General features: G+C 41.4%; 1 long non-coding RNA gene across 1 annotated transcript; it reads left to right on the forward strand.

The window, feature by feature from the left end:
• The first annotated feature begins 215 nt into the window (after window positions 1-215).
• LOC123412066 lies at window positions 216-3251 on the forward strand. Its single transcript, XR_006613394.1, has 3 exons — window positions 216-327; window positions 878-1770; window positions 2743-3251. It is a non-coding gene; the product is annotated as an uncharacterized LOC123412066 (long non-coding RNA).
• Window positions 3252-12835: the final 9584 nt, after the last annotated feature.

The following is a 12835-nucleotide window of genomic DNA, read 5'->3' on the forward strand; positions in this document are numbered from 1 at the left end:
GACTTAGCGTAATAATTTCGTGCCAAGCAACCCTGATTTAATTTCCTTCCAAATATGCTCATCCCTATCTCAAATAGATTTGGAAGGATATGCATGACTAACCTGCTTAATAATTCCGTGCAATCGGTCCTGGTTTAATTACCTTCCAAATATGTTCGTCTCTGCCTCAATATATATGGACCACACCAAGCATCTGATTTCGACGAAAACACAATCAAAGGACACCAAAACTTGTAGGCTGTAGCAACATCTAAATGGAGATTCGCACTAAGCACCTCCAGGCACTAGCGCTCATTGTTCTCGTATGCATCGCTACTCACGCACAATGTAAGTGGTACATAAGCAACAAGTTTCCTCCCATGTCCCTTGCTGTATTTTTGTGTGGTTCAATCATTCACTATAGATACTCCCTCCGTTTCAGTTTATATGTCCTGCACGTGTATCTAGGTCGTCAATTTGACCAACTTAATAAGAGGCATATATTATAAAAAATATATCATTAGAAACTTTAGATGTTCTATTTTCTAATGATATAAATTTTATGTTAAACAATATATTTTATATAAGTTAAATGGACGACCTAGGTACACGTGCACGCCTTATAAATTATGATAGAGGGAGTAGTAAGGACATTGATGGATAATAAAGACATTGATGGATAATAAATCCTTAATGAGCACTAATAGTACTCCCTCCATTCCTAAATATAAGTCTTTCTAGAGGTTTCACTAGTGGACTATATACGAATGTATATAGACATACTTTAGAGTGTAGATTCACTCATTTTGCTTCGTATGTGGACCATAAGTGAAATCTCTTAAAAGACTTATATTTAGGAACGGAGGGAGTATTACTATTCATCTTAACAATTTTGCAGGCAATGTCATAGAGATGCGTGATGATAAAGGTTATGCGTGCTAGTACAAGCTTACCTCTATCCCAGCCTGCAATCCAGACAAAACTCGATGTTATTGTTGTACGGGGAATTGGACTTGCTATAAAACAAGGGATGAATGCAAAACCCGTTGTGTTGCTCCACCTTTTGGCTTAAACGAGGCAGCAGCACCCTCCTCCTCCTCTCTACTTCCATAAAAACTGATTATTATGTTGTTATCTGGAATAATGTGATAGTTGCTCCATATAAATCCTTTTTTGGTCAAGCAATCCTTCGTAAAATGTCATGTTTCCATATAGTATTGGCATATCTCTGGTCTTGTTCCCTCCTAAGAGCATCTCTGGCAGATCTCGCAAACGCGTTTTTTAAATAACACGGAGCTGAAATTTATGATATGATCTATACGTCGGCAGCAGGGGCGGAGCTGGGCCCACGGCACCCAAGGCCCAGGCCCGGGGCGTAGGTTTTCTTCCAGCTTTACCTAGTTAGGTTTTTTGTATTGGCCCGGGGTTCAGCCCATCCCAGCACAAGTGAAGGCCCAAAATTGTCTGGCTTTACACCGATGAGCGACCCACATAGCTCTGCGCCACTACGCACGCACGAGCAGGACTCAAGGACGAGCTAGTCGCAGCCTCAACGCTCGCGCGGTCGCGCGGCGCTGCGCTCGGCCGATCCCGTGCTGTCGGCCGTCATCCCATCCCATCCCCCCGTCCCGTCGCCGCTCGATAACCGGGTCCCTGGCTGCTAGCTTCAGTCGCCACCCGCCATCTGCCGCTGGCTGTCCTCCTTGGGCCTCCCTACTCCCCAGCAAACAGCACCCTTGAGGCCCTAAACTGAATTCATGAGATGATTATGAGGCTCTGACCTTGATGCAGGTATTTAAAGAAGAGTTTCCTCAGTATTTGTTCGATTCGCTTCATTGATTTCACCTGTAGCGATGGAATAGAGATTGATTTGATAAAAAAATCATTGTTACTGTCTATGTTCAGTAATGTGCTGAATATGCTGCTTGTGTGGGTAATGAAACTTTTCTTTTGCGGGGATGTGTGGATAGACAAAGGGAAAAGTTCGTTCAATTACATGAGTTGGCACAGTTCACCTTCGCTGTAACAGTTTGTTGTACGGGTTGTATGAGTGTATGCATTGTGTATGTTAGTATTTAAGTATGGATGATTTAATCTGAATCAGTATGTGTGGAAACATGCGTATTTTTTTGTAAACATGTGTAATGGGTTCAAAAAAATCAAATTCATTTTGTAGAAATAGAAGATGAAGAGATCTTTTCTAGTGCCTGAAACGTGGGTATCTACACCTATCAGTTCAGCTCGAGGAACCAAGCGTATCCCGTACCATTATTTGTTGTTTCCTTTCATTTTTTTATTTTGTTGTATCATTAAGGGGTTTATATTAAGAAATTATTGCGCAATTGAATCATATTTTGAATGTTTTCACATGGGGTATTTTTTATAGGTAGTTACACACATATGGCTAAGTTTTTCCCTCATCCTAAAAGTTACTTTATGCCCGGGGCTTGCTTGAATCCTCGCTCCGTCACTGTTGGTTAGCCAGACTCATGCATAAGCATTAAGTCTGTAGTTCAAAACCCAGCTTGTGCGATGCAATTTTTTTGCGCTTTTTACGTCCGACAGCTCGGTTAGTTCAACTTAAAATGGGCCAGCCGGGTTAAGCGCGCCCTGTACGAAGGGATGTGTGTTTGCCTAAGAATGTGGTGAATAGGAGCTCTCCGGGATGGACTATCTATTTTTTCAAACTTCACACCAGTGTACATGCTAATCTGATGGGTATAGGCCTAACTATTTTTTGTGTTTTTTTCCTAAACATATCAGGCTGGGCCTCAATAGTGCACGCATCTATGCATGGGAAGCACATCCGTCTCAGAAACTCCTTCCTTGAAGCTTATATTCATAGCATATCAATTGAGTTGATTCCGCAAAGAAAAAACAATTGAGTTGAATATGCCAGGAATTTATGTGCTGTAGGATACATATGTTTGGCCAGATTGAATTAGGATACTTTTGACTTGCAAGGAATTTATGTTCAGTACTGATAAATATTGAAATAGAAAAACACTTATTAAGGTTTGATATTAATTCGAATTTTCCATTATGAAATTCTTACCAAATTTATTTCAATGAAAAAAAAATCTTTTGGAGAAATTCTAGTTAGATGGAAAGTAGCTATACATGAACCTAGGGCATCACACAAAATACATGAACGAACAAGTCCTAGTGAAAGACAAGTGTACAAGCCGCATCACACAAAATGATAATAAAAAAACCTAGGGCATGCAAGTAAACCAAATAATAGTCCATAGAAGTTAAACATTAAAACAAATACAGACTTCCGTACCAAAGCATATTAAATGTGCATAAACTACCTCTCACCATAATCGATAACATGCATATTTTGTTGAGTGGTAGTATTGCAATGCGGCCGACTTACTATACAAGACTAAATAACCACTACAACATTAGAATTCAACATTTATTCATGACGGTTGGAAGATTCATAAGCGTGTGTGCCTAGAAAAAATAATTCAAAACTGGCCACTCGGCTATAAGTCGGACATCAAAAAATGTCTTATGTACCAAAATTGAAGAACAAGTTTTGTTTCAAAGAAATTTTACATGATAGTATTTGTTTTAGTTTATATTTTTAATGAGTTAACACAAACCATGAAATCTAACATGATTAGAAAATATTTCAAACTCTATGCATCCCCATCTACTTAGGAAGTCATGTGATTTACCCATATTAACCTGCATTAAAATGTATGACTTCATCAGAGGCCCAAGTCAAGTGCAATAAATTGAGTCTGGTGCGTAGAACAATACTGTGGGGACATAAAAAAGAAGAAACTACATCGAGTATTAGCAAGACAGAATATGTGAGCGAGATACAATATTTTATCAATTTTTAGCGGATATACATCAATAATGGCATTGCTTTAGGTCACCGAAATGTACTGAAAATTAAAGGAGGAAGATGCATGAAAATATCTTGATGTATGGCATTGACAAGTAGAAAAAATATATAGGCCCAATATGTAGATACAGAGAGTGAAAGCTAACCATGTGAGAAAATTTATATGCATATAGTGAGGAAAGCAATTAACCACAATGTTGTTTGTTATTGGGATCCTTGATAAGAAATATATACGCTTAATGAGTTATTAAAATTGTCATTTTCTCACACAATGTACATATTGTCTCAAACATTCGTACATATTGAATGGCATGTCAAGAATGATGTAAAAAATATTATGGTGCAAATATATGGCTAAACGGTAACCTAATAAGTGTTTGTGTCTTCTATCAATACTACAAATTTTCTCTCATTGTAATTGTACTCCAGAAGGACTAATAATATGAAAAAATAACAAAAAATAAACACAACACAATAGAAGTCTAGCCGTGCAAATGCGCGTGACACTGTGCTAGTTGATCCAGTGCCGAGTGCCATTTCCTGTTTTTGTGTGCTTTTTGTTTCTCGGAAAATCCATATCAAACAAAGTTCAAATATGATTAAAATTTATGAAGATTTAATTATTTTGGAATATATTTGTTTTTGGGAGTTGGAATGAACGCAAGATGGTGCCTGAGGTGGTCACAAGGTATCTCGCCTCGACCAGAGGGTATGGGCGCACAAGGTTGCCTTGTGAATCCCTCGTATGTAGGTTGGAGCCCTTCTTTCGCCACAAGAAAGATAATTTCCAGAGAAAAAACCCCTTAAAACTTCAGCCAAATCGGAGTTATGAATCTCCGAATATTTAAGGAAATTTTTTTGGCCAAAAACAGGAATGTGAAATAGAAGAGAAAAAGAGAGAGATCCAATCTCGGACCGGCCCTTGCCCTCCGGGAGCCATTGCGGCCATGGACCAAAAGTAAAACTCTCCTCCCATCTAAGGGGAGATCAAGGAAGAAGAAGGAGGAGGGGTATCTCTCCCCCTCTCCCCCGTTGGCACTGGAACATCGTCGGGGCAATCATCGTGACGGCTATCTACACCAACAACTTCACCGTTGTAAAAGCATATCTCTAAATATGTGTTTTTGGTAATTGATGACAATCCCTATGGACTAATGGTTTCCTTGAGTTATATTCGAAGGATTTTTTCATGTATGGTTCTTGGAGCATATCTATTAGTTTTAAGGAGTTTGTACGATGACCAAGGTGGTATTCAAGGTTTTATTCAATGATTGGTCATGCAAGAGTTGAGCTTATTGCAAGCATGTCTTGAAGAAGAAGATTATGTGAAAATTCATGTTTACCTTCAAGACATCATCATTATGAAGAGATAAGATAAGATACAAGGTCGATCAAGACTAAGTCAAGGAGTGAATCAAGTTGATCATCACACAAAACGTACATGATGTACCTAGAGGGGTCAAGTGGTCCCATGGTATGGTAAGCATTGCCAATTTTGCGTTGTGTACTAACCCATGGTCTACATAAGAGTTCTTTGTCGGATCAGGTATATTTTCATGGGGCTTGCATCAAGAGGAAGATCCCATAAAACCCATGGGCGTGACATCAAGTGGTGATCTTCCTCAACGTTGCCGCGTGCAAGTTCAAGTGAAGCGTCACAGAGAGATCATGCTTGAAGCTTGCTGTATATTGTAGTGACAATGGACTTATGAAGATGTGTCGAAGAGTGTCTCACCCATATTGGAGTACGGGGGAGCAATCAACTAGTCTTCATCGAGACAATGCAATCAAGAAAGGTTGTCCATCTTAAGGAGGACAATATCGTCATCATATAGCTCAAGTGGACTATGCGCAAGACAAAGATGTGTCCTTGATAGGTTTTCTATTACCGGTCCTAGGGTGTTAGTTGGGAGACCGAGTTATAGGATCAATTGTCATACTATCAAAGGGGGCTCTCAAGGGAGTAGCTTGATCATATCGTTCGTCAAGAGATCAAACCATGGCATTCTTGGCATCATCATATTTCTTAGTTATTCGTTGTATTTTATCTTTGTGGATCTTAGAGCTTATGTTCATCTTCATGACAAGCTCGAGTTCATCGAAAACGGAGTCCATATGCATCTTCTGTGATGTTTCCGATGTTGGAGTTTTTGTCGGTTCTTCATTCATAGAGGTTTCACATCTCTATATCACTGGTATTTTTATAGTGCCTTTTGATACGGTTGAACTGCTTGTTCGAGCGATTGTGCCGCTTGGCCGACACGTGTAGTGCAACTACCGCCCCAGGGGTGATACCCTTGGGTTGCTGCTCTCAAGTTGGTGCCAGTGGTTGTACCGCTACCTCCGGACGATGGTACTGTTGGGGAACGTCGCACGGGAAACAAAAATTTTCCTACGCGCACGAAGACCTATCATGGTGATGTCCATCTACGAGAGGGGATGAGTGATCTACGTACCCTTGTAGACCGTACAGCAGAAGCGTTAGAGAACGCGGTTGATGTAGTGGAACGTCCTCACGTCCCTCGATCCGCCCCGCGAACAATCCCGCGATCAGTCCCACGATCTAGTACCGAACGGACGGCACCTCCGCGTTCAGCACACGTACAGCTCGACGATGATCTCGGCCTTCTTGATCCAGCAAGAGAGACGGAGAGGTAGAAGAGTTCTCCGGCAGCGTGACGGCGCTCCGGAGGTTGGTGATGACCTTGTCTCAGCAGGGCTCCGCCCGAGCTCCGCAGAAACGCGATCTAGAGGAAAAACCGTGGAGGTATGTGGTCGGGCTGCCGTGGAAAAGTCGTCTCAAATCAGCCCTAAAACCTCCGTATATATAGGTGGGAGGGAGGGGAGGAGGCAGCCTCAAAACCTAAAGGTTTGGCCGAAATTGGAGGTGGAGGAGTCCTACTCCAATCCTACTTGGAGTAGGATTCCACCTTCCCACTTGGAAACTCTTTCCACCTTGTGTTTTTTCCTTCTCAAACCTTATGGGCCTTAGTGGGAACTTATTCCAGCCCACTAGGGGCTGGTTTATCTCTTCCCATAGCCCATGAGACCCCTTGGGGCGTGACACCCCTCCCGATGGTCCCCGGCACCCCTCCCGGCACTCCCGGTACACTACCGATGAGCCCGAAACTTTTCCGGTAATGCACGAAAACCTTCCGGTAACCAAATGAGGTCATCCTATATATCAATCTTCGTTTCCGGACCATTCCGGAAACCCTCGTGACGTCCGTGATCTCATCCGGGACTCCGAACAACATTCGGTAACCAACCATATAACTCAAATACGCATAAAACAACGTCGAACCTTAAGTGTGCAGACCCTGCGGGTTCGAGAACTATGTAGACATGACCCGAGAGACTCCTCGGTCAATATCCAATAGCGGGACCTGGATGCCCATATTGGATCCTACATATTCTACGAAGATCTTATCGTTTGAACCTCAGTGCCAAGGATTCATATAATCCCGTATGTCATTCCCTTTGTCCTTTGGTATGTTACTTGCCCGAGATTCGATCGTCAGTATCCGTATACCTATTTCAATCTCGTTTACTCGCAAGTCTCTTTACTCGTTCCGTAATACAAGATCCCGCAACTTACACTAAGTTACATTGCTTGCAAGGCTTGTGTGTGATGTTGTATTACCGAGTGGGCCCCGAGATACCTCTCCGTTCACACGGAGTGACAAATCCCAGTCTTGATCCATACTAACTCAACTAACACCTTCGGAGATACCTGTAGAGCATCTTTATAGTCACCCAGTTACGTTGCGACGTTTGATACACACAAAGCATTCCTCCGGTGTCAGTGAGTTATATGATCTCATGGTCATAGGAATAAATACTTGACACGCAGAAAACAGTAGCAACAAAATGACACGATCAACATGCTACGTCTATTAGTTTGGGTCTAGTCCATCACATGATTCTCCTAATGATGTGATCCCGTTATCAAGTGACAACACTTGCCTATGGCCAGGAAACCTTGACCATCTTTTGAACAACGAGCTAGTCAACTAGAGGCTTACTAGGGACAGTGTTTTGTCTATGTATCCACACAAGTATTGTGTTTCCAATCAATACAATTATAGCATGGATAATAAACGATTATCATGAACTAAGAAATATAATAATAACTAATTTATTATTGCCTCTAGGGCATATTTCCAACAGGTACATCTTATGATCTGGCCAACCCTGGAGAGTAGCTTCAGGCGGTTGTATCGGCCTAGCACCGCCCTACCACCGGACTGGGTTGTGTCGTGGGGCGGTTCTTGGGCGATGGTGGCCCGGTCATCTCGTTTTGAGAGGTACTACCGGTGTCATATTCCGAGAGCGCAATAGAAGCCGTTACGAGCGCTAGAGCAGCCGTGGAGAGTGCTTGCGCAGCCGTCGAAGCTGCGATGGAGCTGAACAACTAGTGCGCAGCTTTCATGTGATCTATATGATCGATGCTTGTGAACTAAGTTTCCATGTTGCTATGATGGAGCTAACCTTGTACTTCTGAATTACTAATGAACTGTGCAACGTGGTCACTTGTATGTCTATGATGCTATGAAGATTATGATGTGACTTTGCTCTATGTGATTTGATAAGTATGAGATTTACTTGTTGGCTTGAAGTGGAACTAGTATGTGGTGTACACCGGGAGGAATCCTGTAATTTATGATTCATGGGAGATATTCAAGGAGCAAGTGAACGGTTACAAAAGCAGCTGCTACAAATGATATAAGACTAAAAAGAAGTCGAGGGTGATTATGCCAACTACGTTCATAGAGAAGTTGAGGGTCATTATGCCAATTACGTCGCAGAGAAGCTGAGGGTCATTATGCTAACTACGTCCGGAGAGAAACTGGGTGTCATTATGTCAATTATGTCTGGAAAGAGAAAATCAAATATGAAGTATGCAAGACCGTGTGGACAAGTGGACGAGTAAAGAATTTGATTATATTTATCCTACTCATTGTCATTATGGTATTGTTGTTATGATGAAGTCGTGTATGCATGTGTACATAGTAATGATGCGACATGAGTTGTTTGTATAGTAATGTGTACATATCTTTGTATGAAATTTAGATTATTGTTATGTTAAACGTAATGTGTATGGTCGCCTACGTTAGTTGTATGCTGTAATGTGGTTATTTGTATCATGCAATGCGTATTAGGTGTTGGTAGGACTGTAGGCTGAAGAGGTAGAAGTGGTGGGTGACACGTACTGCTCGCCGTAACTATTAACATGCACCAATGGCGGGCATTTAACAACGCCCACCACTAGATAAGCTTTAACAATGGCGGGCACCCGCCCGCCACTGATGAGATTATAGCAGTGACAGAAGGTCAGTGGCGGGCGCCCCTGGGTGCTTGCCCCGTTACTTCTGGACATTTGGTGCCTGCCACTACGAGGCATTCCTACAGAAGTGGTAGTGGTGTAACTCTCTCTCCCCGCTGCAATCTCTACTTGAACGTGGTGCTTAATGCTATATATTATTATCCAATGATGTGTGACTATCCTATCATGTTTGAGTAGATCCTTTTAATCCTAGAGTTAATTGTGGTATGTTGTGATTGATATGAGTCGTATGTTAACATGGTGTTGTCCTATGGTTCCCTCCATGTCGTGCAAGCATGTGGGATTACCTCTATAGGGTTTTGCAATACGTTCATGATTCACTTATAGTGGATGCCTAGATGATAGCAGCTTACACTCGAGTAAGGGGGTGTTGCATATGGGAGTAAAGGAGACTTGTTACTTTATGTTATGGTTGGGTTTTACCTTTCTGTACTTGTGAATGCTTGCTAGAGTTCCAATCATAAGTGTATGTGATACAAGTATGGAAAGTACGTTAATGTATGCCTCTTCCTCGTTGCATGTGATAAATATCTATCATGTTATATTCAATTGCCTATGGACAATCTGTCTCATCATTCTACAAAAAGCTTTCTACTAAACAACTAACTTTTATTATCTTGCAAATTACTCCTAATTTACGGAAGTGAGCCTAGCTCACTTAGCTAGTGGAGTGGATGTACAACCCAGCCACCCAGGTTCAAGTCCCCACGGGCGCGAATTTGGGTTCTTATTATTTAAAAAAACTCGCTCTGGGGGTTTCCCTTACAGTTTTCCTTCAAAAAAAATTACTCCTAATTTTATTCTCGCAAAGTAATCCTAGTTTTATTCTTGCATAGTAGTTTTATTCTTATTCAATGTAAAATAATGTTAGTGTGCGTAGAGTTGTATCGACGATCGATAGAACTTGAGAGAATGTTAATTCTATCTCCACGTCCTCTTTGGGTTCGATACTCTTACTTATCGAAAAAGGCTACAAATGATCCCCTATACTTCTGGTTATCATGCCTCAACTGGAGCTGGATGTTCCTCGTCATTTCCTTCAACATTATCTTCATCTTGAAGATTCGGAATTCCTGCATTACCTCCATCATTGACTAAGTCAAGTTCAACATTGAAGTCAAGCATGCCATGTCCGCCGTCGCCACCGCTGGATTACACGTTCAAGTCAATGCCAATATCGACATGAACAGAGGGTTGGCCGATGTCGGCATCCCCGGTTGGAAGTTAACAAGCTTTCCATCTAATGATCGGCGATCTTCGAGTGAGTCCCAACCTCGTTCGTTCCCGTCCGTGCCAGCCATGACCACGGCCGGCGTCTCCACGTCCACGCCCGGCCACACCGTGGCTGGCATCTCCGTGTCCACAACATTCTCCTCATCCATGACTAGCAGCACAAAGCTGTGAGGTCACGCCGCCGACAAGACCGAGTCGCGAAGACACGCTGTTGATTCCTTCTCCAAATTCAAGTACATGTTTGCGGTGGCCGGCCCTTTGACTTCCTTCTCCAAGTTCAAGTATGTGCGGGGGCTAAGCTTCAGCATACACATGCTCATGAGGTTCGTCCTCTGATAAAAATATCAACAAACCAAGTTGATGAGCAAATGATCGACAAGTAGACGAGAACACGAACAAAAAATGAACCGCGACAGAGAGAGAAGATGTACCTTCACTAGTGGAGAACGGGGCTTTACTGTCGGTTGGCAATGACCTTTAGTCCCGGGTCGCCAACCGGGACTAAAGGGTTCGACGGCAGAGTGGAAGTTATTTCTTTATTTCTGGGGTTTCTAGTATAGATAGGATTTTTCAGTGTTGGAATCACGCCAAACAGAGCCACATGGGCCCCACAAGCCATCAGGGGGCGTCCTAGGGGGTGCCCCTTGTTGGATTTTGGCCATAGGTGGGTCCCCTATGGTGGTTCTTCGGTACAATATTGCTTATTTCCTCCACAAAAATTATAAAAAGTTTTAGGCGATTCCGAGAACTTTCATTTTGTGCACAAAAACAACACCATGGTAATTCTGTTGAAAACAACGTCAGACCGGGTTAGTTCTAAATAGATCATATAAAGTGCATAAAAACCATATAAAAGTGTTGTAAACATAGGCAAACATGGTATGAATACTTCATAAATTATCGATACTTTGGAGACGTATCAACATCACCAAGCTTAATTCCTACTCGCCCTTGAGTAGGTAATGATAAAAGAAATAATTTATGAAGTGCGAATGCTAGCATACTATATGAGTTTGATCAATGATAATTACACTCACTTTCTCTAGCATCACAACCAACAACGTTTTGATAAAAATCATCATGGTTGAGTAACAATCAATTCACATGTCATGGTTCAAACAATGAATTCTCTTGAAACTCATCATATGTTTTTAGTCATCAAACAATTTCAATGCATCATCAAGTCTAAGTAAGAGCTCCACATACTCAATTATCATATAATCTTCTATGATTGATAATACTCAAAGCATATTTTTAGAACAAATAACATCCATCGAACACAAAGAAAGATAGGGGCTTAAAGTTTCGCCTCCCAACATACTTACCATAAATATATTTGTCAACAACAATGAATCATGATCAAATATATTTGAGTGGATGTATGTGTTTGGATCTTCCCCACCACATGGTGCTTGCCAACTAATAGACTGAGGTTGGAACAAGAAGTTGACTACACATGAAAAGTAAGTAACATGAAAGTAAATAGATTGTACCTTCACAGAGGGAAGTAGGGATTTGCACAGATGTCAGAGCTCATTGTTTTAAAATAGAGATGGATATGTAATTTTGGGTGGTGTGCCTTTCCTATCAATGTTACGACAAGATCAATATCTACCATGCTAATCACATTATTGGCGGTTCCCAAACTGAATTTAAATTTTACCCCCCCCTCCACCATTCAAACACATTCCATGGCTAGCTGTATCCACGGGTGTCCTCCAAACAATCAACGTTCTAGGGGGGTCTTGTTTATTTATTTTTGTATTATGCAGGAATGGGCATCCTTTTTACTAGCTTCTCTCGTGCAATGCCAAGTAAATAAACACTCGTCTTGAGAATAACTCACTTAGCATGGAACATAATGACCGCCTCGATGCTCCATGAGCGGTACAGGCACACAAAACGAATGTTTATTTGAATGTTTAGAGGTGTCTCATGCAAATTTACTTGGAATGGCAGTGAAATTCCATATATAGGTAGGTATGGAGGACTCTCATGGAAGAAACTTGGTTCAAGGATTTGGATGCACAAGTAGTGTTTCTACTTAGTACGGAGTTTTGGCTAGCAAAAGGTTCTAAACAAGCACCACATGTTGGAGGATCCATAGCAATGTAACTTCTATGCAAATATACCCAAACATAACTACTACGTCGTAGTCCCTGTCCAACTTAAATTATTTGATCATAAAAGATGTCCAAGATAATATATTTGTATGTAAAAGTTCTCTTTCTTATACTAATCATTCATGAATTGCTCATATACTCAATACAGTGATTGTCTTCAATAGATTTTACTTTCTAAACCAACTGTGGAACTACTACAAGACATAAAGCACATTTATAATTTCATATTTATGATATTTTATTCATTCACAATTTACTCTTAAGATATAAGTAAGGAATACTACTCTCAAA

This window comes from Hordeum vulgare, chromosome 7H, assembly GCF_904849725.1.
Source record: "Hordeum vulgare subsp. vulgare chromosome 7H, MorexV3_pseudomolecules_assembly, whole genome shotgun sequence".
NCBI classification, from domain to species: domain Eukaryota; kingdom Viridiplantae; phylum Streptophyta; class Magnoliopsida; order Poales; family Poaceae; genus Hordeum; species Hordeum vulgare.